This window comes from Elephas maximus, chromosome 5, assembly GCF_024166365.1.
Source record: "Elephas maximus indicus isolate mEleMax1 chromosome 5, mEleMax1 primary haplotype, whole genome shotgun sequence".
In the NCBI taxonomy this organism is placed as follows: Eukaryota; Metazoa; Chordata; class Mammalia; order Proboscidea; family Elephantidae; genus Elephas; species Elephas maximus.
The window spans coordinates 150,679,364-150,706,953 of record NC_064823.1 but is presented as its reverse complement, the minus strand read 5'-3'; the positions used below and the strand labels follow the sequence as shown (position 1 = coordinate 150,706,953).

Below are 27,590 nucleotides of genomic sequence, written 5' to 3'. Positions count from 1 at the left end.
GAATCCCAGGGGGCCTCCAGTGTTAACAATACATTTATATTAAGAATATAATGTCATGGGTGGCTGCCAGGATTTTTAAAACTTGCACACTGGACTCCAGGTGCTGTAAGATCCGAGGTGCTTCAAATCATCTGATGGAAAAACAAAGTACTGAAAAACAAAACAATTTCATTTTCCTGGACTGACCTTTAAATCCACGCACACTGCCTACACAGTGCAGCCTGACTGCTAAGCACCCCGATGTACTTATTAAAGATCAAGACCCAGCGTGCTAGCAGGGTGCCCTGGATGTCTGCCATGGATGAAGGTCAGCGCAGGGAGGGTGAGTTTCATGGGAAGGTACTCCCATCAATAAAAGGACCTAGTGAAGCCACAGTTAAGCTACAATTCCACTAATGAATCAACTGAGAAAATGAAGGCTAAAAATACTTCCTAACTATCTTTCAGTAACATCCTCAGAACTGAGAAGAGGGGGAAAAAGATGCATTTTCTTAAGATGACATTTTGGGGCCAACCACAGTAACTCAGTCAAAGACAGACTATTTCATAGTGGGGAAAAGATAATAGTGAATGGATAAGTACTTAATTAAGTCTATTTTCTACATGTGATTTCCCGAAATGATTATTGTTCCTACTCACTAAATATTTTTTAAAAGGTTACTTGGTCTCTCAGGAAACCTGCCATCATGTTAATAATTCACTAAATGAAAAGGACAGGCACAAACGCTTATGACCACTGATGTGACAGAATCATGTTATTATTAGGTGCCATCTAGTCATTGCCAAGTCACAGAGACTATATGTATAACAGAACGAAACGTTGCTCAGTCCTGCACTATCCTCACAATAGTTATTATGTTTGAGCCCATTGTTGCAGCCACTGTGTCCATTCACCTCACTGAGGGTCTTCCTCTTTTGCACTGACCCTCTACTTTACCAAGAATGGTGTCCTTCTCCAGGGACTAGTCCCTCCTAATAACTTGTACAAAGTATGTGAGATGAAGTCTCACCATCCTTGCTTCTAAAGACCATTTAGCTGTGCTTCCTCCAAGACTGATTCGTTCATTCTTCTGGCAGTTCATGGTATATTCAATATTCTTCACCAACACCATAAATTCAAATGTGTCAATTCTTTTTCAGCCTTCCTTTTTCATTGTCCAATTTTGACATGCATATGAGGCAACTGAAAAGACCGTAGCTTGGGCCAGGCTTACCTTAGTTATCAAAGTGACATCTTTGCTTTTTAACACTTTGAAGATGTCTTTTGCAGCAGTTTTGTCCAATGGAATGTACCATTTGATTTCTGACTGCTGCTTCCATGAGCATTGATTTTTGATATAAGTAAATTGAAATCCTTAACAACTTCAATATTTTCTCCATTTATTATGATGCTTCCTATTGCTCCAGTTGCAAGGATTTTTGTTTTCTTTATCTTGAGGTGTAGACAGAATCATAGGTAGCCAAAATAGGACACACACCTCTACCTCCTCCACAGATGATATGCAAAATCCACACTTCTTTACTCTGAGGAGCATACATACTTGGGGTGGATCTGGGATCTGTTATCAGCAACAGGAAAGGGTGAGTTCATTAATTTTTTATCACTATGTAGTTGCTCGCTCATCTTGGGTCATGCAGTATGATAGGCCCTGAGGATAGATGACAAATATGGTCCTGTCTTCATAGAACTTATGGTCCCATGGAAGGGAAAACTTCAATCAAATTGTTTGTTATTACTATTATAATCATATAATTATAAATGATTATTTAAATGGATTGAATATCTTATGCCAGGACCTGTAATTACAACACTTTATCTCAGTCCTCCTTCTGGAAATAAACATCAAATTACACCTAAGATAAGTGCTATGAAAGAAAGAAGCATGGAATTATGATACTACATAATAGGGTGATTTGACAAATTTGAGAGAGCAGGAAGTGATCAATAAGCAGTGGCATGTTGGCAAAGTTTTAGCAACCAGCTCTCTAGTGGAAAAGTTTCAATGTGTAATTCTTTTTTTCCATTTCTTTGGTGTCCTATAGCGTCGTTATGAGTCGCAATCAACTCGACGGCACTGTTTTTTTTTTTTTTTTTATGGTGTAAATACTCCAATCTCACCTGATTTTAAGGTACCAACATGATACCACTTTGGAGGAGGTGGAGTTGGAAAGAGATAGAGATATATACAATCAGCCCTCCTCATGAGCACATGCAAACCAGCCGCAGCACATCAATGCAGTGAGCTAAGACTGGCTGTAGAAAACAAGCAGTAAGTTGAGGATGTTCTATACTCATTCTTTGCCTAGTAGGTTTGAGCATCACCCTTCTGATTCAGGAGTTCTCAACCTGAAAAAAAAGTAGAGATAAAGGGTGTCCTTAGAGTCACTATAAGGGATCCAACCCGCCATAAATGCACACCCAGAATCTAATTAACAGAGGTCTCACCTATAAATTTTCATGTTGTTGTTGTTGTTAGGTGCCATCAAGTCGGTTTTGACTCACAGAGACCCTATGCACAACTGAACGAAACACTGCCTGGGTCCTGCACCATCCTTACAATCATTGTTATGCTTGAGCTCATTGTTGCAGCCAATGTGTCAATCCACCTCATTCAGGGTCTTCCTCTTTTCTGCTGACCCTATACTCTGCCAAGCATGCTGTCCTTCTCCAGGGACTGATCTCTCCTGACAACATGTCTAAAGTATGTAAAACACAGTCTCGCCACCCTTGCCTGTAAGGAGCATTCTGGCTGTACCTCTTCTAAGACAGATTTGTTCATTCTTTTGGCAATCCATGGTATATTCAATATTCTTCACCAACACCACAATTCAAAGGCATCAATTCTTCGATCTTCCTTATTCATTGCCCACCTTTCATATGCATATGATGTGACTGAAAATACCATGGCTTGGGTCAGGCACACCTTAGTCTTCAAGGTGACATCTTTGCTCTTCAACATGTTGAAGAGGTCCTTTGCAGCAGATTTACCCAATGCAATGTGTCTTTTGATTTCTTGACTGCTGCTTCCATGACTATTGATTGTGGATCCAAGTAAAATGAAATCCTTGACAACTTCAATCTTTTCTCCATTTACCATGATGTTGCTCATTGGTCCAGTTGTGAGGATTTTTGTTCTCTTTATGTTGAGGTGCAATCCATACTGTAGGCTGTGGTCTTTGATCTTCATCAGTAAGTGCTTCAAGTTCTTTTCACTTTCAGCAAGCAATGTTGTGGTATCTGCATAACGCAGGTTGTTAATGAGTCTTCCCCCAATCCTGATGCCCTGTTCTTCATATAGTCCAGCTTCTCATATTATTTGCTCAGCATTTGAATAAATTTTCATAATCAAGTGCCTAATGTTACAATTGATAAAATATCCATGTGTTAAAATCATTAATATGCTCACCATAGCTTTTGTTTACAGAATATTTTACCAGTGAAGACGATATGAGTGCAGCTGATCTAAATTCAGGAAATAAGACATCAAAGCGAGGTCTTAAAAATAAGAGTTTTCCAGTCAAGAAGGGGAGACAAGGATATTCCAGAGGAGAAGCCCATTTGCAGCAGACTCAGAATAGCCCATAGCATGGGTGGGTAGAACACAATGTTTGGGAAGGGTTTGATGTGTTGTGCTACGTAATATAATATGGGCATTCTCATAGGTATACCAGGCTGTCAAGAAGGGCTTTAACCTGGATAGTGATTTAAGACGACTTTCATTCTAGTAGGTGCATTCATGAATTTAGAAGATGGATTGCAGAAGCCAAGATCTGGCAGCATCATCAGTTAGAAGGCTGTGGCAATAGTTCTGAAACAGATGACTATGGCCATGACAGTGGAGATGAAAAAAGGAGGCCAGAATTGAAACAGCTCCTACCATCCTTTTTTCTCTACTCAGTGATCACTCAGATGTGGACTCATGGAGATTTCTCACCAGACCATTTCCTGACATAAAAATGATGAATATTGAAAGAATACACTAATTTTCTACCAACAAAAATTGCTTAAATAGATAATAAATCCATCCATTTCTTTGGTGTCTTGAGGTCGCTGTCTATGAAGATTTTACTTAAAATTTTTACCAAATAGTGTTTAGAGTAATTTGTATTTTGTTTCACTTGTTGATGCTAAAGAGTGCCAGCTGAAGTCCTTAAGTACAGAGAATAGGGGAGAAAATCCTGTCTCTAAATGAAGGATTTGGAATAGGCAGATTTTGTTGTGGCTTCAAGCTAAACAGAGCTTCAATTCTTTATTTTTAGAAGTTTAAAATTAGTCTGTCTTAACATTTGGGATTTAAACCTCTATGAGACAGCAAGAAACAAATAAAGTCAAAAGAATGGAAATTTGAAGGGTTGAGAGCCTAACTAATTTCAGTATTTGATTTTTACATTACGTTTAGCACACCTAGACAAAGTCCACCTTTGTTAAGACAGACTTCTTAAAGGAATCTGCTCACATAGTTTTGTACTTCCCAGGCACTGTGGCTCACCTTTCTCTCCATGTCCATATCTTTAACTGAAAAGATTATTTAAAAAATAGTGGAAGGTTTTTCTGAGAATGGCTGATCCCACAAACTGGAAAGAAAATTGTATGCAATTCCCATTCTATATTATTAAAATAGCCCTTGAGCACATATATGCATTTTTCTATTAAAATCATATATCACCTCTATGAAGTAAGTGATGTTATTTCCATTTTATAGGTGAAAGATTTGGAGCTTTACTTGCCTAAAATCACACAACTTGCAAGTGGTATGAGGAAAGATGCAGAATTTTCTCAGTCTGACTCTAGAACCCAGGCTTCTCTTCACTGCTCTCCCTGTCCAACTGAACCGTAAGTCCTCCTGAATCTATCTCCTGAATATCCCTTGAATCTGTTCATGTTTTATCCCTTACTCAAACCATTACCCAACTCTCACGTGGACCACAGCAAACACCACCCAATACACCTCCTTATAACTAGACTTTGCAAACACAAATCTGATCAGACCATTGCCTAGATTTTAAAACCTTAAATAGTGTACCACTGCCCTCATGATAGAATCCAGACATTTTTATGTTGGTTTTAGAAGGCCTTCCATGAACACACTCCTACTTAATTACGTCTCACAATCTTATGTTCTAAACATACTGAACGGATACGCAACACTCCTACCTCTGGTTCTTTACAAATGATATTTGCCTATAGACTCCAGAGGATTGCAAGGTATCTTAGCTGTAGCCTCATATCTTCAGTCCAGCATAACAACATTGGCAAATGATCACCTAAAGATATGTTTGCATAACGCAAACTGAGACAAGGAGCCCACTGCTATGTAAAGTAAGCCAGTTCTCTGAGAAAGTTGTATTGTTGTTGTTGTTTGTAGGAGCTGTCGAGTCAGTTCCAACTCATAGTGACACTATGTACTACAGAATGAAACACTGCCCGGTCCCGCACCATGCTCACAATTGTTGCTATGCTTGAGCCCATTGTTGCAGCCACTGTGTCTATCCATCTCATCAAGGGTCTTCCTCTTTTTTGCTAACCCTCTACTTTACCAAGCAAGATGTCCTTCTCCAGGGACTGATCCTTCCTGATAACAAGTCCAAAATATGTAAGACTTAGTCTCACCATCCTTGCTTCTAAGGAGCATTCTGGTTGTACTAGATACAACAAAATCTTGTATCCTGTGGTTTCAATCCATTTTTCCTAGTCTCCTAATTCTCCCACTTCTACATTCTGGAGTTACTTAGAAAAAAATTAATTCTTTTGTAGATGATGTTGTATTACCAAACAGTAAAAATCAACCGTCATATGTATTTACATGTATGTTTATATTTAGGGACATCTATAAAACCAAGCCAAACCAAACCCATTGCTGTCAAGTCAATTTCAACTCAGAGCGATCCTATAAGACAGAGTAGATCTGCCCCAGAGGTTTTTAACTTTGGCTGGTAGATTTTAACTGCCAACCTTTTGGTTATCAGCTGAGCTGTTAACCCATTGTGCCACCAGGGCTCCTGTACAATGATAGATGATAGAGATAGATGATAGATAGATAGATGATAGATAGATAGATAGATAGATAGATAGATAGATAGATAGATAGATAGATAGATAGATAGATAGATAGATAGACAGACAGACAGATAGATGATAGATAGATAGATAGATGATAGGTAGATAGGTAGATTAGATAGATAGCTAGATGATAGATAGATAGATAGATGATAGATAGATAGATGATAGACAGATAGATGATAGGTAGATAGGTAGATTAGATAGATAGATAGATGATAGATAGATAGATGATAGATAGATAGATAGATGATAGATAGATAGATAGATGATAGATAGATAGATAGATAGACAGATAGACAGATAGACAGATAGACAGATAGACAGATAGACAGATAGACAGATAGACAGATAGACAGATAGACAGATAGACAGATAGACAGATAGACAGATAGACAGATAGACAGATAGACAGATAGACAGATAGACAGATAGACAGATAGACAGATAGACAGATAGACAGATAGACAGATAGACAGATAGACAGATAGATAGATAGATAGATAGATAGATAGATAGATAGATAGATAGATAGATAGATAGATAGATAGGTAGATAGGTAGATAGGTAGATTAGATAGATAGCTAGATGATAGATAGATAGATAGATAGATAGATAGATAGATGATAGATAGATAGATGATGGACAGATAGATGATAGGTAGATAGGTAGATTAGATAGATAGATAGATGATAGATAGATAGATGATAGATAGATAGATAGATGATAGATAGATAGATAGATAGATAGATAGATAGATAGATAGATAGATAGATAGATAGATAGATAGATAGATAGATAGATAGATGGATCATAGATAGATGGATCATAGATAGATAGATGATAGGTAGATAGATTAGATAGATAGATAGATGGATGATAGATGACAGATGATAGGTAGATAGATTAGATAGATAGATGATAGATTGATTGATAGAGAGATAGATGATGGACAGATAGATGATAGGTAGATGATAGATAGACAGACAGATAGATAGATACAGATATAGACACAGATATAGATGTTGTTGTTAGCTGCTATCAAGTCGATTCAGCAACTCCATGTGCACAGAGTAGAACTGCTCCATAGGATTTTCAAGGGTATGACCTTTTAGAAATAGATTGCCAGGTTGCATTTTGAGGGAAAAAAAAAAAAAATTTTTTTTTTTTTTTTCTGGGAGGGTTCAAACTGCCAACTTTTCAATTAGTAGTTGAGTGCTTAACCATTTGCGCCACCCAGGGACTCCATATATGTGTGTGTGTAATTTATTTATTTATATATATACAGTGGAACCTGTGAGAGCCAAAATCTGACAGGACTTCCTTGTTTTTCCAGGTATCACAAGTTTTCTGTCTCTGACACGGTGCAGTCTTATGACTTTTCTATTGCTCATTTTAGTGGAAAGTATTTGAGTTTTCCTTCTCTGACAGGTTTCCGCCTTACATAGGTTTCAACTTTTGCAGGTTTTACTGTATATATACCGCATCCACGTATCACTTATTATCTGCTATAAAATCTCAGGTTTTCTATTCTACTCTATTTATTTTGATGCTGGTCATGGCTCACAAATTGATTTCATGACATGTTCATAAGTAACAGTCAACAATTTTTTAAAAAACTCATCTAGATCAACTTTATCTTAACTGTGTTCCTTTTAAACTGTAGATAAAGGAACTAAACCAAAGATTCCTATCACATCCCAAAGATTTCCACTGCATCCCTAACGAAAAATAAGATAACCCCACGTGGTCAAGCATTACATGACAAAATTCTAAAGCAAAATGATGTTCCTTAACTACCGTCATCCTCTGCACAGAGGGCCAGGTGAAGGCTGTAAATGTGGCAGGAAGCAAAATAAATAGCTTTACTGACAAGGATTTAGGGGTCATACTAGACTGAGTTAAGTCTCTGAAAGTAGATAAAAGGATGTGTTCTCAAAAACAACCTGGAAAATATTCTCCGTGCCCCCTGTCTATGCAGTAAAAGGAAAAAAAAAAGGGGGGGGGGTAAGGAAGCAAAATAGAACGCCTCACTTTCTAATACCTTGTTCTAGACTAGGTCTACCGGGAATGAGCTACAAGACATTGACTAATCTGTTTACATCAATAGGGTTTAATCTCCTCATCTTAATATGAAGAGTTTGCTTAGAAAAGATCAGTGGTTCTCAACCTTGTCTATTACCTGAGGAGCTTCTAAAAATTCCAGGGAACTTTCTCCAAAGATTCTGGTATAATTGCTCTGAGAAAGTTCTCCGGCATAGTGTAATTCAAACAGAGAGCCAGGAGTGAGCATTAGTGCCTCAGATAATTGCTAAGGTCTTTATAGCACATGCTCCAATTCTAAAAGAGAAGAAAAGACAGTTGTATTTGCTAAGCATAGACTAAATTCCAGGCAGCAATATTGCAGAACACGTAGAGCATGAGCTCTGGAACCGAGTCTGTGTGCCAATGTGTGTCCTGTCATTTTTTTTGGCTCGGTTCTTTCATTTGTAAATTAGGGAGAACAGTAGTCCTATGTTAGGAGACAGTTACAGGGATGAAATAAGAAAATGCAGCTTTCTTTGTACAGCACTGGGCATGTAGGAAGCTTTTGATAAACGTAAGCAACCAGTTTTCAATTTCTTCTGATTAAATAACTGAGCCCATTTAAAAATATAACTCTAAGTGATTTATATTCACTTCCCTACTCAAAGTTCATGAGAAGTTTTTCTTCCTGCCCTCAAAAAAAGGAAAACAAAAATTTGACAGTATGCTGATATAGGGGTGAAATGGAATGGCATCTGAATTCTCTTTGAGATACATAGCAAAGGAGGAGAAAAAGGAAAAATGGGGATATATAAAGTAACAGTGGCAAATTCTTGGTGCTATGGATTGAATTGGGTCCCCCCAGAAAAATTCATGTTAAAGTCCTAACATCAGGTACCTGTGAATATGACCTTGTTTGGAAGTAGGGTCTTTGAAGATTCTATCAGTAAAGTTAAAATGAGATCATACTAAAGTGTGGTGGGTCCTACTCCAGTATAAGTGGTGTCCTATAATTTTTTTTATAAAAGGGAGACAGGGGAAGGATGCCATGTGACACTGCAGCTGCAAGCCAAGGAACATCTAGAGCTGCCTGAAAAGAAGTACGGGATAGGTTCTCCCTCAAAGCTTCAGAAGGAATCAACACAGCTGACACCCTGATCTCAGACTCCCAACCTCCAAAACTGTGAGACAATTAATTTCTCTTGTTTAAAGCCACCCATTTTGTGCTATTATATCACAGCAGCCCTAGCGAAATAATACACTTGGCAACTGTTTAATCTGTGTGTATATGAGAGTTCATTATACTATTCTTTCCACTTTTATGTACCTTTGAAATTCCCATAATAAAAAGTAAAAAAAAAAAAAAAAAGAAAGAAATTAAAGTCTTGACTGTGGTGTGCTTAGATATTTAAACAGCATACAAAGAAAAACAAATTTCCTGAGAATTCAGAAAGGTTTCAGAAGAGTTGGGAGAGGGATTTGCTTGTTCACAGCAAGGAAAAAAAAAGTCACTAAGTAAATACAATATTTTGATAATTCGTTTGTAGGTTTCATTTATTTATTTTATGCTAGTAGTTTCTTGAGAGACAACTTAGGACAAAATGTCTAATCCTTAAGCATATGATACAGGATAGTGTGACAAATTGCACTACAGAATTCAGTACTTGTGAAAATGCCTTTACCTGGAAACACCTGAGGACCCTGTGTATGAAAAGACATTCAGAGAAATCTCTGCTTTTGGTATGAGCTACTTCTTATGAGAATATTTTGTTTCTCAGGAATGTGGCCTCTTAGAACCACAGGGGAGCTTGAGACCTATTGATCCAATGATTTCAACACTGCAGTCCATGGAGCCGCAAGGAATCCATAAAAGATTCTCTTCATTCAATAAGTATTTAATGAATATCTCCTGTGTGTTGGGCACTCATCTATCTACTCAGTGAGCAAAACAACGCAGATCCCTCACCTTAGAGAATGGAAAGGACTGGTGTTCCAGAGGTCCCAAGCCTTTAGACCAGATGAGTTGTGGAACGACATCAAGGACATCATCCATGAAGAAAGCAACAGGTCATTGAAAAGAAAGGAAAGGAAGAAAAGACCAAGATGGATGTCAGAGGAGACTCTGAAACTACTCAAACGTCAAGCAGTTAAAGCACAAGGAAGAATTGATGACGTAAAAGAACCAAACAGAAGATTTCAAAGGGCGGCTGGAGAAGACAAAGTAAAGTATTATAACGACATGTGCAAAGAGCTGGAGATGGAAAATCAAAAGGGAAGAACACGCTCAGCGTTTCTCAAGCTGAAAGAACTGAAGAAAAAATTCAAGCCTCAAGTTACAATACTGAAGGATTCTACGGGGAAAATATTAAATGACTCAGGAAGCATCAAAAGAAGATGCAAGGAATACACAGAGTCATTATACCAGGAAGAATTAGTCTATGTTCAACCATTTCAAGAGTTGGCATATGATCAGGAAGCGACGGTACTGAAGGAAGAAGTCCAAGCTGCTCTGAAGTCATTGGTGAAAAACAAGTCTCCAGGAATTGACGGAACATCAATTGAGATGTTTCAAGAAACAAAAGCAGCACTGGAGGTGCTCACTCATCTATGCCAAGAAATATGGAAGACAGCTTCCTGGCCAACTGACTGCAAGAGACCCATATTTATGCCTATTCCCAAGAAAGGTGATCCAACCAAATGTGGAAATTATAGAACAATAACATTAATATCACACACAAGCAAAATTTTGCTGAAGATCATTCAAAACGGCTGCAGCAGTATATAGACAGGTAACTGCCAGAAATTCAGGCCAGTTTCAGAAGAGGGTGTGGAATCAGGGAAATCATTGCTGATGTCAGATGGATCCTGGCTGAAAGCAGAGAATACCTGAAGGATGTTTACTTGTGTTTTATTGACTATGAAAAGGCATTTAACTGTGTGGATTGTAACAAATTATAGATAACTTTGGGAAGAATGGGAATTCCAGAACACTTAATTGTGCTCATGAGGAATATTTACATAGATCAAGAGGCAGTTGTTCAGACAGAACCAGGGGATACTGATGGGTTTAAAATCAAGAAAGGTGTGTGTCAGCATTGTATTCTTTCACCATACATATTCAATCTGTATGCTGAGCAAATAATATGAGACGCTGGACTATAAGAAGAAGAATGGGGCATCAGGATTGGAGGAAGACTCATTAACAACCTGTGTTATGCAGATACCACAACCTTGCTTGCTGAAAGTGAAAAGGACTTGAAGCACTTACTAATGAAGATCAAAGACCACAGCCTTCAGTATGGATTGCACCTCAACATAAAGAAAACAAAAATCCTCACAACTGGACCAATGAGCAGCATCATAATAAATGGAGAAAAGATTGAAGTTGTCAAGGATTTCATTTTACTTCGATCCACAATCAATAGCCATGGAAGCAGCAGTCAAGAAATCAAAAGACACGCTGCATTGGGTAAATCTGCTGCAAAGGACCTCTTCAACGTATTGAAGAGCAAAGATGTCACCTTGAAGACTAAGGTGCACCTGACCCAAGCCATGGTATTTTCAATCACATCATATGCATGTGAAAATTGGACAATGAATAAGGAAGACCGAAGAAGAATTAGCACCTTTGAATTGTGGTGTTGGTGAAGAATATTGAATATATCATGGACTGCCAAAAGAACGAACAAACCTGTCTTAGAAGAAGTACAACGTTAGAAGTAAGGATGACGAGACTGCGCCTTACATACTTTGGACATGTTGTCAGGAGGGATCAGTGTCTGGAGAAGGACATCGTGCTTGTCAAAGCACAGGGTCAGTGGAAAAGAGGAAGACCCTCAAGGAGGTGGACTGACACCGTGGCTGCAACAATGAGCTCAAGCGTAGTGATTGTAAGGATGGCGCAGGACCAGGCAGCGTTTCGTTCTGTTGCGCATAGGGTCGCTATGAGTTGGAACTGACTCGACGGCACCTAACAAAAACATCTATATGAATAAATCCTCTTTGGATTTAGATGTGGTATAAATTTGTGTTGAAAGGAAAGAAGACATTAAAAGAGGAGGGACAAGAAAGAAGAAACAGAAGAGGAAAACAAAGAAAAAAAATCATAACATCATTTTATACTTTCTGGAGATTCATTCACTCATCCAAAACATGGATGTCCTCCTGATCCTTTCCAGCTGTGATAAAATAGGTATTTAAACAACAATTTATTTTTTAAGTGAATCATTTGTCTGAAAAGGGAAGACATTGAAGAGCTCCTTGTGATTAATAGGTTGTCAGAGATGGGACACCTGAAACTTTCCCTGAAAAGTTATCTCTCATGCCAGGCCTACCTCTCTCTCCTCCTTTCTGAACCCCTCTCTCTGATTCTTCAGAGCCCAGGAATTCACTGGAGGGCAGAGCTATCTTGTCTCAAAGGCAGGAACTCAGTTTGCCCTGTATCTTTGCATCCTATCTCCCAGGGCAGTAAACTCACCTGGGCAAGGCCTGAGCTCTAGAGCAGGCTGCCCTCCTTGTTAGCTTCCCTCTTTTACCCCATGTGTTTGGTTGGGTGAGTATACTCCGGAATCTCAGTGGTAGGCCACTGTGGGCACACTATGAGTCCTAATATTTAAATTACGGGGAAGAAAGATTCCCCACTTCATTCCCATTTTATCCCCCTCCCACTCAAGGTTATCGGAGATCTGTGTATTACTGGATATCAGATTCTTGCCTGACTCTTAATAAAGCATTTTTCTTTCAGCAGAAGGTTTTTTTTTTTTTTTTCCCTTGTATGTAGAGCTTTCTTGGGAGCCCTGGTGAAGTGGTGGTTAAGCACTCAGCTGCTAACCAAAAGGTCCAAGGTTCAAACCCACCAGCCACTCTGTGGGAAAAAGATGTGGCAATCTGCTTCTGTAAAGATCACAACCTTGGAAACCCTATGGGGCAGTTCTAGCCTGTCCTATAGGGTCACTAGGAGGTGAAATTGACTTTTCAGCAGTTGATTTAGAGCTTTTTTAGTGAAAAATCCCAGAAGGGAGGAGAAGGACATGATGGCAGGATTACTCACACTCCTTCTAGACCTTCGGAAAGAGGATATTTAGAGATCACAGAAATCCTGTACCCAGGGCAGCCAAAGGTTGTGCCAAGAACAGTGAGCTGTTAAAACAAAGAGCCATGGGGAGAATCCTGGCATCTACTGTGGCTGCTAGGGAGGCATACTCAACAAAATTCCAAACCACAAATCCTACAGGCACAGATCACAAAGGTTCCTTGGATCAGGATGCCAATGAAAAGGAAAGTGCTGAGAGGCAAAAGCTCTGGGAACAAGATTAGGCTCCAGAGAGCACCTGCAAGAGGTCTTGAGACTGTCCTGGGAGTGCTGGTCTCGGCATCTGCCAAATCCCCCACCTGAGTTTTTCTCTTTATATAACATATTTACCTGTACCACCAACGGCTTTTATTATTACGGGTTTTGTTAAGCCCACTCCATCAGTGAAAATGATGATTAGAATGGTTAAGTCACCAACCCTAGATGATAGTTAATTGTTGCTGTTGTTATTGTTAGGTACCATTGAGTCAGTTCAAATCATAGTGATACTACATACAACAGAACAAAACACTACCCCTTCCTGAGCCATCCTCATGATCGCTGTTATTCTTGAGCCCATTGTTGCACCCTTTGTGTCAGCTCACCTCACTGAGGGTATTCCCCTTTTTCACTGACACTTCACTTTACCAAGCATGATATCCTCTTCCAGGGACTGATCCCTCCTGATAATATGTCCAAAGTATGTGAGAGGTAATCCTGCTATCCTTCTTGTGAGGAGCATTCTGGTTGTACTTCTTCCAAGACAGATTTGTTTATTCTTTTGGCTGTCTATAATATATTCAATATTCTTGGCCAACATCACAATTCAAAGGTGTCAATTTTTTGGTTTTCCTTATTCATCATTCATTTTGGATGTATATGAGGTGATTGAAAACACTATGGCTTGGGTCAGGTGTGCCTTAGTCTTTAAGGTGACATCTTTGCTTTTCAACACTTTAAAGAGGTCTTTCGCCCAGATTTGCCCAATGCACTATGTCATTTGATTTCTTGACTCCTGCTTCCGTGGATGTTTCTTGTGGATGCAAGTAAAATGAAATCCTTGACAACTTCAATCTTTTCTTGGTTTATTGTGATGTTGCCTATTGGTCCAGTTACGAGGATTTTGTTTTCTTTATGCTGAGGTGTAATCCATACTGAAGGCTGTGGCCTTTGATCTTCATCAGTAAGTGCTTCAAGTCTTTTTCACTGCTGAAAGTGAAGGTTGTGTCATCTGCATAATGCAGGTTGTTTATGAGTTTTCCTCCAATCCTGGTGCCCATTCTTCTTCATATACTCCTGCTTCTCAGGTTATTGCTCAGCATACAGATTGAATAGGTATGGTGAAAGGATACAACCCTGACACACACCTTTCCTGACTTTAAACCATGAAGCATCCTCTTGTTCTGTTATAATAACTGCCTCTTGATCTATGTACAGTTTCCTCATGAGCACAATTAAGTGTTCTAGGATTCTCATTCTTTAAAATGCTATCCATAATTTGTTATGATACACACAATCAAATGCCTTAGGTAGTCAATAAATGACAGGTAAACATCTTTCTGGTATTTTCTGCTTTCAGCCAGGATCAATGATACCTCTCTTAACCACTGCGCCACCAGGGCTCCAGTACATATCATTACAATGCTTTATTTTGTCTTTTTGAGCTACCCTTTGAAATTTTCTGTTCAGCTCTTTTATTTCGTTTCTTCCTTTCACTTTACCTACTTGATGTTCAGAATCTCTTCTAACATCCATTTTTGTGTTTTCTTTCTTTTCTGTCTTTTTAATGACCTCTTGCTTTCTTCAGATATGCTGTCCTTGTTATCATTCCACAAATCCTCTGGTCTTAGGTCATTGGTGTTCATCTCATCAAATCTGTTCTTGAGATGGTCTCTAAATTCGGGTGGAATATACTCAAGGCCATACTTTGGCTCTCATGAACTTGTTCTCATTTTCTTCAGTTTCTACTTGAACTTGCAAAAGAGCAATTGATGATCTGTTCCAAAGTCGGCCCCTGGTCTTGTTCTGATTAATGATATTGAGCTTCTCCACCATATCTTTCTATAGATGTAATAGACTTGATCCCTGCATATTTCACTGGGAGAGGTCTACATGTATAGTCACCATTTATATTGTTGAAAAAAGGTATTTGCAATGAACAACTCGTTGGTCTTGCAAAATTCTGTCATGCAGTCTCCTGCATCATTTTTATCACCAAGACTATATTTTCTAATACCGATCCTTCTTTGTTCCCAACTTTTGCATTCCAATCTCCAGTAATTATCAAAGTATCCTGAAAACATGTTTGATCAGTTTCAGACTGGAGACATTAGTAAAAATCTTCAATTTCTTCATCTTTGTCCTTAGTGGTTGTTGTGTAAATTTGAGTAAGAGCCGTATTAACTGGTCTTCCTTTTAGGTGTATGAATGTTTTCTTATCACTGACAGCATTGTACTTCAGAATAGATCTTGAAATATTCTTTTGGATGATGAATACACCATTCCTCTTCAATTTGTTATTCCTAGAGTAGAAGATCATATGATTGTCTGATTCAAAATTGCCAATACAAGTCTATTTCATCTCACTAATGCCTAGAATATCGATGTTTATGCATTTTATTTCATTTTTGACAATTTCCAATTTTCTCAGATTCATACTTCATACATTCAATGTTCTTATTATTGATGGATGTTTGCAGCTTTTTCTTTTCATTTTGAGTCATACCACATCAGCAAATGAAGGTCTTGAAAGCTTGACTCCATCTACATCATTAAGTTCAACTCTACTTTGAGGAGGTAGCTTTTCCCCAGTTGTCTTTTGAGTGCCTTTCAACCTGAGGGACTCATCTTCTGGCACTATATCAAACAATGTTCTGCTGCTATTCATAAGATTTTCACTGGCTAACTTTTTTTCAGAAGTAGACCACCATGTCCTTCTTCCCAGACTGTCTTAGTCTGGAAGCTCAGCTGAAACCTGTCCACCGTGGGTGACCATGCCGGTATTTGAACACTGATGGCATATTTTCCAGCATCTCAGCAACATGTAAGCCCCCACAGTATGACAAACTGACAGACGTGTGAGGGTACAGTTAGTATGTGTTAAAACCAAGCTGAAACTTTGACTGCAAAACCCACATCATTGTAATGACCAGCTAGCTCAATCTATCATTCTACAAATGAATGAATTGTAGCCCCGGAAGCCTATGCGAGTTGTCAAATACCAGAAGCCAGGACTCCAGAAACATTACAGGGTCATCTCCAATACTACACGAAGAAACCAGGCAAAACCCTGTTTGGTTCCATCAGTGATCATAGCATTTTCTGAAATTTCGTGAAGGGATTCTTTTACTACCCCTCTTCTTTTTTTCTTCCAAAGACACAGGTCCTGGGGTCTTATGACCTTGAGTTTTAGCCTGGCTTTTCCATTTGGAGTGTAACACTGACAACTTACTTAACTTTTCTGTGCTTTAGAGCCCTCATTTATGAAATGTGAATAAAAACAGTGCCTACTTATAAGGTGCTATGAAAAGTAAATGAAATGATTCGTGTCATTAGTTTACCATTATATTGGGCCTATAAAAACCACAACCTAAATAACAGCCATTATTATTTCTGTTCTGTGTTTGACTCCTTCACAGGCAAGGTGATTCTACTAGCAGATCAGAAGGCTTAGGAATGAGGAGGGGGATTATTTTGCCTCCACGATACTCCTGGGTCTATGCAGGTACACTTCTCTGGGTCTTGCATCAGATCTACATCTTAGATTAGAGTCAAGAACATGTCCATGTTCCATCTTCTTAATTATCTGACAAGTTAATTAATTACCAGTATACCAGACCCTGAGCTGGGCACCAAGGCTTCATGGATAAAGTGGACAGAATCCTCCCCTAATAGATCAGTTGGGGAGAGGGGCATAAATAAATGAAGACAGTATAGTGGAGTAAGTTCTACTGGGTTGAGGAAGGAGTGAGAGCTAACCCTTATGCTGACCTACAGTTCTCTGGCTGGCCAGAGTATGCCAGCAGCAAACCTCTTTGCTTGAGAGCCTGATGGACCTAGGAGAAACAGGAAAAGATGCTCTGAGGCTAAAAATCAAGCCTGAGACACTGGCGTTAAGTCTGGGAAACAAGGAGAGGACCACCTAAATCTGAGCAAGGTGGTCACTTACCTAGAATAAGACTCATACCCTCACTGTGACTCTGATTCCCAATCTGTAAAATTGGATGGAGTTAATCACTAGTGTTGCTTAAGCATTGATGAAGAAATAATTTGGGCAGCTAGCAAAACCAAAAACAAAAAAAAAAACATTGCTGTCAAGTCGATTCTGACTCATATCAACCCTATAGGACAGAGTAGAACTGCCCCATATGGTTTCCAAGGAGCACCTGGTGGATTCGAACTGCTGACCTTTTGGTTAGAAACCAAAGCTCTTAACTACTATGCTACCAGGTTGTACCTATTAAATAGTATTTTAAGAATAATCATATACTCAGGGTGTAAAAATAGGTGAATCCATTAAAACATTCTGTGAATAAGATCTGGATTAATTTATTCTAAGACCCTAAATAAAAATACCCATAAGAAACTGAAAGCGTAGACCCTTGCCCCTCCCTCCTCCCCTTCTTTGGGAAGCTAAATAGACATGTTGCATTGTACATAGGGTTGCTATGAGTAGGATCTGACTTGATGGCACCTAACAACAACAACAATCCTACCTAGAACTTAGCACTTGGCCATAGCTGGTCTGCCTCCTCAGGAAGAAGACCAGTGTTGGTATATAGACCACACATGATGATGGGGAAAATGTTGTAGTAAAAGAGAACAGTGATGCAGATTAAGACAAACAGTGACCTTTTGCTTAAGTACCCCACATACAAGTGGAGGCCCAAAGGATGTTGGCTCTCTCCAAGAGAACTGAATACTTCTTTCTCAAAAAGGAATAATTAAGGGGGTTGTCTTAGTTTCCTAGTGCTGCTGTAACACAAATACCACAGGTGGGTGGCTTTAAAGGACAGAAGTTTATTTTCTCACAGTTCAGGAGACCAGGATTCCAAATTCAAGGCACTGGCTAGGTGAAGACTTTCTCTCTTTTGGCTCTGGGGAGAAGATCCTTATCACTTTCAGCTCCTGTAGTCCTAGTATTCCTCAGTTCCTTGGAGATCCTCACAGGATATCTAATCCCACCCTACCCCATTGGTGATTACTTGTTTCTGCATCTCTTTTGCTCCTTATAACTCAAAAATGATTCTGTTTAAGACACACCCTATGCTGACGTGGCCTCATTTACATGAAAAAGCAAACCCTGTTCCCAAATGGTATTATATCCACAAGTACTGGAGACACAATTCCATCCACAAAAAGTTATTATATGTTGTCAATATATTACATATCGCAAAGTTATTACATATTGTCAATATATTATATATGCCAAGTATTGTATATAGCAAAGCGATTATACATTGTCAATATATTATATATTGACAATAATAACTTTGCATATTAACATTATTAGTCCTTTATTTGTCATTTGTATTGTTATTTGTCCCAATCTTGTCATTTATCTATTGACTTTAGGGTATCATTCAGTACACAAGTATATTTAATTTTTTAGGGTCAATATTCTTTTTGATACTTTTGATTTTTCCTCTTTTTTTTTATTGTCACTTTAAGGACTAAAGTGCACCTGATCCAAGCCATAGTGTTTTTAATCACCGTCTATGCATGAGGAAGCTTGGCAATGAATAAGGAAGACTGAAGAAGAATTGATGTCTTTAAATTATCTTGTTGGTGAAGAATATTGACTATACCATGGACTGTCTTGGAAGAAGTACAGCCAGATGCTCCTTAGAAGTGAGGATGGTGAAACATCGTCTTATACACTTTTGACATGTTATCAGGAGGGACCAGTCCCTGGAGAAGGACATCATCCTTGGTAAACAGAGGGTTAATGAAAAAGAGAAATAGCCTCAACAAGATAAATTGATACAGTGCCTGCAACAATAGGCTGAAGCACAACAATTGTGAGGATGGTGCAGGACCAGGCAGTGTTTTGTTCTGTTGTACATAGGGTCGGTATGAGTTGGAACAGATTCATGGGAATCTAACAACAACAAATTTTATAAATATGTAAATTACAGAAGGAAAATTTCAAATGGACAATAAACATTTAAAAAGATGCTAAAGTTGACTGGTAGAGAGGAAACAATAATATCTTACATTATACATCCATCAAACTGGCAAGGAGGGATAGAACATGCTCTCATATATCCCTGGTAGAATTGTTACTTATTACAACCATTTTGGACAGCAATCTGGAAACATCTATCTTCATCCCCACTAAGATAGCTATTTATGATTTAAAAAAATGGAAAACGATGGGTGTGGAGAGACAAGAATCCTCATTCTTTGCTGATGGGACTGTAAAATGGTACAACTGCTGTGGAAAAAAATCTGGCTATTCCTCAAAAACTTAAACATAGAATTATTATATGATCTAGAAACTCCACTTCTAGGTATATACGCAAAAGAATTGAAAGCAGTAAGACAAACAGACACCCGTACACAAATGTTCATTGCAGCGCTATCCGTAATAGCCTAAATGCTCATCAACAGAAAAATGGATAAACAAAATGTCTTATATCCACATTACTCAACCATAAAGAGAAACGAAGTCTTGGTACATGACACAACATGGATGAACCTTGAAATAATCATGCTGAATGAAATAAGTCACAAAAGGACAAATATTGTGTGATTCAACTTATATGAAATATCTAGAATAGGCAAGTGCATACAGATCTAAGTTTAATAGTGGTTGCCAGGGATGGGCGGGAGGAGGGGTAAAAGAGGGACTCACTACTTAGAAAAGGAATACAGAGTGCCATGGGCTCGGGGGTTGTTGCAATTTTAAATAGAGTGGGTGGAAAGATGTTCCCTGAGACAGTGATATTTGAATAAAGATTTGAAGAAGGTGAGGAAATGTGGAAGCAGAGAGGTCAGTGAGGAAGCTGTAGCAATGATATAGGTGAGAGGTGGTGGAAGATTCAATCAGAATGGAGATGATGGAGAAGGGCAGAAGTGGTTGGACTCAATATATTCTGAAAGGATTTGCTGAAGGATCTGATGTGGCACGGGAGAAATGTGAGAAATTACAAGTGGAGCTGAGCCAATGGAATAACAGAATGGCCATAAAATAAGATGAGGAAGATGAGGGCATTGATGGTTCCGTGGTAGAATTCTCACTTTCAATGTTAGAGACCCGGATTCATTTCCTGGCCAGTGCACTTCATGTGCAGTCACCATCTGGAAGCTTGAATGTTGCTATGATGTTGAACAGGTTTTTTAGTCTTAAGCTTTAAGACTAAGATGGATTAGGAAGAAAGGCCTGGCAATCTACCTCTGAAAATCAGCCTATTAAAACCCTATAAATCACAACAGTCTGATCCTCAACTGATCATGGGGATGGTGAGGACCATGGTGCAGTGTTTCATTCTATTGTTCATGAAGTCATCATGAGTCAAGAGTCAACTTGATGACAGCTGACAACAGATGGGGCAGAGCTCAGATGAAGCCAATTTTGGCATGAAGATTAGGAGTTCAGTGCCAGACAAGTTTGAAATGTCAAAGACGTGCAAAGCGGGATGGAGGCTAAGCAGTTGGATGTATAAGTCTGAAATTCAGGTTAAAGTCCAGCTGGAGGTATACGTTTTGAGGTTAGCATGCTAGAGATTTTTAAAGTCTTGAAGTAGGATAAGATAAGAAAGACAACTAGAGAAGAGAAAAGGTCAAACAATTAAGCCTTGGATGATAATTACTATGTTATATATTTTCATGATACATACATATGTTAGCAAATGAGAAAAAGCAAGTTTCAAAGTAACATGTACAGTATGATTCTGTTTGAATAAACATGTTGTTGTTGGAGTTAGGTGCTATCAAGCCAGTTCCAACTCATAGCGACCCTATGTACAACAGAACAAAACAATACCCATTCCTGCTTCAGACACATGATAGTTGTTATGCTTGAGTTCATTGTTGCAATCACTTATCAATCCATCTCATTGAGAGTCTTCCTCTTTTTCATTGATGCTCTACTTTACCAAACATGATGTTCTTCTCCAGGGACTGATTCCTCCTGATAACATGTCAAAAGTATGTGAGATGAAGTCTCCCCATCCTCACTACTAAAGAGCATTATGGCTGTATTTCTTCCAAGACAGATTTGTTCATTCTTTTGGCAGTTCATGGTTGAGATGGTTAAGATTGTGTATCAACTTGGCTTGGCCATGATTCTCAGTGTTTTGGCAGTTGTGTAATTTGTGATCACTTCTCTGTTGAAATCTGATATGTGATCACCCCTAGGATGGAATCTGCTGAGTGGTACTGGCGGAGGTGGTGTCCCCTCAGCCTTCATCTCTCTGCCTTCTGCACCTATGCCCTTCCTGCTCACCTTGCCAAAGTTGTTGGCTTGTTCTGGATTCAGCAGCTGCCTCTTGTCTGACCTCCAGTTCTTGGGACTTGAGCTAGCAGCTTACCTGTCCATCTTGAGATTCATTGATCTTCACAGCCTGCGAGCAAGAGTCCTGCTCCCTGACCTGCCAATCTTGGGTTTGCCAGCTCCTGCAGCTATGTGAATCAGGAGAAGCCTTGTGGTCTTTTCTGCTGACCTTGGGGATTCCTCAGCCTTCATAGCCTGTGAGCAGGAGCCCTGCTCACCGACCTACTGATCTTAGGTTCACCAGCTTCTGCAGCTCTGAGTATTGGGAAAGGCCTCTGTCCTGATCTGAGGACTTAGGACATTCCAAACTCTACAATCATGTGAGCTGTTTCCTTGAATCTTAAATCTCTCTATATATATTTATAGGCTTTACTGGTTTTACTTCTCTAGAGAACCCAGCCTAAGTCAATGCTATATTCGATATTCTTTGCCAACACCATAATTCAAAGGTGTCAACCCATACCTCAAAGAGATAGATTGACACAATGGCTGCAGCAATGGGCTTAAGCATAACAATGATTGTGAGGATGGCACAGGAACAGACAGTGTTTTGTTCTGTTGTACATAGAGAGCCTATGAGTCAGAACTGACTCAATGGCACCTAACAACACTGTTATCCTGAGTTCTCAGGACAATTTCTGACACTGTAGTTGTTCCTTTAAGACAACATGAGTTTATTTTCTATGAGCAGCAAGAGCTACTGCTCAGACCTAGGAAAGTGCAGAGTGGATTGAGAAAAATGCAAAGAGTTCTATGAAGCTGAATATGGGTTTCTCCAGCCGTAAAATCCAAAACCTTCCAGATGTGGAAGTACTCCCGCTCTCAGGCATTACCCTGAATCCAAGCCTCCTCTTTTCTTTTGGCAAGTAAGGCCAATAAGCTGCTTTAATTTGGAAAATTCCACTCACGTTTCTGATCTCCAGCTCTCCACATAGCCCCAGGGGCTTTTCTGCCAGCCTTGAATCCCAAATTTTGAGAAAAGAGAAAGGAGGAGACGGAAAATAAAAGGTAGAGGAAAGGTCGGAAATTTAAACTGAAATGTTGGTAATGGAAAGTCCCTTTCACGTCTCTTTAATTCTTTATTTGGATTCCATTGAGTGTGTGCCAAAAGGGAAAAAGGAAAGGTTAAATCCTCCTATCAGATCTGGCAAAGACGCTCAGCCAAGCAGCTTAAGGGACAGATTAGCTTGCCTGCAATGCAGAAGTGTTAATACACAGGATACAGGAGGCAGCACAGGCTGCTCCTTGGAGGCCTGGGCATCCACTGGCCTCCAAGAATGGTCTCCAGGAGGAAATTAGACTACAAGGGAATAGCTAGATCCTCAAGGCAATACAAAACATTCCCTCAGCCAAGGCGTAGAGCAAGGCCTCTGTACTCTCACCCTAAATTCTTGGGGTCATAGGTCCCTTTGAGAATGTGATGAAGCTTCACATCCTTCCCCCAGAGAAATACACAGACACAAGATTTTGCCAAAAACTCACAAACCTTGAACCTACCAACATGTCATAAACATGTTATAAACATGTGATACCTACTCTCATTGAGACCTTTTTGTTAAGAGTCTTACTATTTTTCACATACTTCCTCCCAGCAGGCAAGCCTCACTGCAGCCAAAATCCTTTTTGTAACTAAGATCAGATCCAAAATTCAAAGCGTGTTTATCATTTGCCCGTGGCCTGATGTGTCTGTGTTTAATTCAACAAAACAGGCAAGCTGCATACAAAAGAAGAAAAAAATTCTTAAGTCCTTGGAGCAAATACTGAGCTCTTCTCTTGGCTCCAGAGCTGTGTAATGTTGGAAAAGTCACTTATCCCTTCAGCATGACAACATCTTCATGAATAAAATAAGAATTTACTACTTGTCAGCCAACCTCTTCAGGTTTTTGTCAGGTTACATAAATTCTTACATGTTAAAGTGATTTTCCAGTGGATAATAGGTCTATATGAATATGAGAGCATAGAAAGCAGCTATGACGTACAAGACACTGGAGATACTGAGACGAGGGGGACACAGGTCCTTCCTACCCTGAAGGAGCTCAGGGGGAGTGAGGAGATGGATGAGGAAATCAATAACCACAGTTCTTTACGATAAAGTGTTCTGATAAATGTTTTATGAGATCACAAAAGGGAGGAATTTATTCCTTCTGAAAGGATCAGGAAAGGCTTCCCAAGGGAGAAAAATACCTGAGCTGAATCTCAAAAGACAAGGAGAGTAGCCAGCTGGAAAAAAGTAAGCATAGGATATTTCAGGCAGAGAAATCAGCATGTCAAAAAACAGAGAAAAAAACAAAAGTTGCTCAATATGTCATTCAGGCTGCTGACTTGTCAAGTGGGCATAGCGCTTAAGTGTCTCTGGGAGTGTAGAGTTAAATAATGAGAGGAAAATTCAGGACCAGCAGAGTGGTCTGAGGAGAGAGAGATTTCTGAGTGAGTTCCTTTGAGTTTCCTCTTTGCCCTAAATAAAGGCAGAGGTTAGCTATTAAGAATACTTACTTTTTCTGCCTCTCCCATCTCCCTGGAGAGATCAACATACCCAGGTTCCATATCTCTATTAAGGGGAGATGCTACAAATGACTACATTTCTCACATTTCACAGTCTTTCATCTTCCTTTTGGCTGTCTCCCAAAATTTCAGATTAGAGGAAGTACTTACTTCTTTGAGATCTTTAGGACCCTGTCCCTAAGTGAGGAACCCAGGAAGGACCTTAAGGAGACAGCCTGGGTCTCTGGACAGAAGAAGCAGTCCAGTTTTGAGTTTGAGGCGCATCTTCTAAGAGTGTGTGTGAGTGTATGTGTGTGAAAACACTTGGGATTTGGAAAAACCAAAGCCAACTCCCTGCCAAGTATTTTTCCCATTAAGTTTTAAGCCTGTGTGTGTTTTAAAGGAAATGTAATTCGCATGTTTCTGATGTTCTTAGTTTTAATATGCCCAAATGTTTCATAATAAGTTCTTGCTATCCAAGAAATTCTTGAAGCCTGGGTTTTAGTCTCAAGCTCTCCCTCTAGAAATAGAAAATTGAGAGTTTGGTTCAAGAATAGAAAGAACACAAAGCAGGCAGAATAAAACTTAAGTTTATAATATAAGAAATACCCTAAAACAAACTCTTCTTTTGCAGTCCTCACTTGACCTTTCCCTGGGACTCTCACACTCATATGTTTATTGGAAGGGTGACCTCACATCTTCAATTGCTCAGGACAGCCCTAATTCATGCCACTTCTTCTGGCATCGTTATCAACAGTTCCCACTCTCACCCAAAATGTCTTAGTTTGAATTATAAATTTTATGGATGCCTTTTTTGAATTATAGGGTCACTATGAGTTGGAATTGAATTGACAGCAACCGGTTTTTGTTTTTTGAACTATGTTGTTGGTGAAGAATATTGAATATACCATGGACTTCCAAAAGAACGAACAAATCCATCCTGGAAGAAGTACAACCGGAATGCTCCTTAGAAGCAAGGATAGTGAGACTTCCTATCACATACTTTGGACATGTTATTAAGAGGAATCAGTCTCTGGAGAAGCACATTTTGTTTGGTAAAGTAGAGGGTCATTGAAAAAGAGGAAGATCCTCAACGAGACGGATTGACACAGTGTCTCCAACAATGGGCTCACACATAACAACGATCATGAGGATGGAGCAGCACTGGACAATGTTTCGTTCTGTTGTACATAGGGTGGCTAGGAGCCAAAACTGACTCAACAGCACCTAACAACATATATAGGCCATAACTCTGTCATGCCTACTCTCTCCATTCATCTCTTTTTTTATGGTCCGGATCAGAGCTGTCCAACAGAAATATAATGCGACCACAAATGTGAACCACATAGGTGATTTAAAATTTTCTAGTAAACATATTAAAAAAGTAAAAAGAAACAAGTAAATTGAATTTTAATAATATATTTTATTTCACCCAATATATCCAAAATACTATAGTATCAATTTGTAATAGGTATAAAAATAGCAACATTTTACATTTTTCTATTTGTTCTAAGTCTTCAAAACTTACCCAAACCAAACCAAACCCAGTGCCGTCGAGTTGATTCTGACTTATAGCGACCCTATAGGACAGAGTAGAACTGCCCCGTAGAGTTCCCAAGGAGCGCCTGGTGGATTTGAACTGCCAGCCCTTGAGTTAGCAGCTGTAGCACTGAACCACTACACCACCAGGGTTTCCTCAAAACTTACAGCATGTCTTAATTTGGATTAGCCACAGCTAAATGGCTCAATATCCACAAGTGGCTAGTGGCTATGGTATTGGACAGTGCAGTTCCTGACTAGGAATGAACTGTGCAAAAAGAATTTGAACATTTGGAAAAAAATCCTTAGTCTATTCATATTGCAAAATTTGAAAAATCATGCTTTAGAGAGGACATGAAGGATGTATATGCCTGGACAACCATTTTCTGAAGTGATTAGGCTTATGGATCAAATCAACCATCTCAGCAGAAATGCTGCCAGCTTAGACTGAAGGGGACAGAGACAAGAAAATGAAGTAAGGCTGTCAGGCTACTGGGATTCTATAGGCAGGAAACAGACCCCATAGAACTGCTTGGCTGCAAACACCTGTTGTCCTACAAGAAAAGGAAGGAGTGGGTTAAGGTTGGGGCCACCGCCTCCTTGATTTCAGAGGAGGGTGCTTTCTTCTCAGTTCCAGCAGAATGGGCCTAGGAGTTGGGTTTCTGCCCGGCTTCCAAAGGATGGAGCTGCCACTCTGTTGGGCCTAGAAGACAGAGTATCCATCCAAACAGGATTATTATGAGGGCTTGAAATCTAAAGGAATTTTCTCTGCTGGGCTTCAGACTTGCTTGGGACTCATGAACCTTTTTACCCTCCAGTTTCTCCCATTTGGAATGGGAATGTCTATTCTATGCCTGCCCCACTATTGTATTTTGAAGGCTGAAGAATTAGTATTCTAGAACTCACAAATCCATAGTTGGAGAGGAATTTTGCCCCGGGATGAACCATATCCAGAGTCTCACTCATACTTGATTTAGATGATTTAGAAGAAGTCTGCCTGCTGAAGGAGAAGGGGCTGCTCCTGCACTGCTACACGCAGAACATAGACACCTTGGAGCACGTGTTGAGGCTGGAGCCTGAGAACCTGGTGGAGGCCCATGGCACTTTCTACACGTAGCACTGCCTCAGCCCCCTCTGCTGAACGGAGTACACTCTAAGCTGGATGAAAGAAGATCTTCTCCGAGGTGACCCCCAAGTGTGAGAAATGTCAGAGCGTGGTAGCCTGACATCATGTTCTTCAATGAGAGCCTCCCGGCACATTTCTTCTCCTGTGTGCAGTCAGACTTCCTGAAGGTGGACCTCCTCATCATCATGGGCATATCCCTGCAGGTGCAGCTCTTCGCATCCCTCATCAGCAAGACACCCCTCTCCACCCTGTGCCTACTCATCAATGAGGAGAAGACAGGCCAAACAGACCCCTTGCTGGGCATGATGATGGGTCTTGGAGGAGGCATGGACTTCCACTCCAGGAAGGCCTACAGGGATGCGGCCTGGCTTGGTGATTGTGACCAGAGCTTCCTGGCCATTGCTGACCTCCTCGGTTGGAAGAAGGAACTGAAGGATCTCGTCCAAAGGAGTATGCTGCCATAGACACCCAGTCAGTGTCAGGGGACCCCAACCCTGGCATTTTTACTTCCCCCAGGAAGTCTCTGCCACCCGCCAAGGAGGAGGCCAAAACCATGGAGGGGAAGAAACCCCAGTGACACCACATCTCCCTGGCAGAACTCCTCTGGGGACAGCTGAGCCCCAGCCAGTCCTGCCCCTCTCTAACTTGCAGCTTTTGTGAGAGAACTCAGAATAGCTCTTCAGGCTCTAAACCACCCCCTCCCCAAATTGGGCGCCCAGCCCCTCAACCCCAGCACAGCTCCTATATCCCCCAGGGGCCAGGCTCCAGCAGTCAGTCTCTAACAGCTTCAACC

General features: G+C 39.9%; 1 pseudogene; it reads left to right on the top strand.

Moving 5' to 3' along the window:
• The first annotated feature begins 240 nt into the window (after positions 1–240).
• LOC126076762 (NAD-dependent protein deacetylase sirtuin-2-like) lies at positions 241–27,374 on the top strand (annotated as a pseudogene).
• Positions 27,375–27,590: the final 216 nt, after the last annotated feature.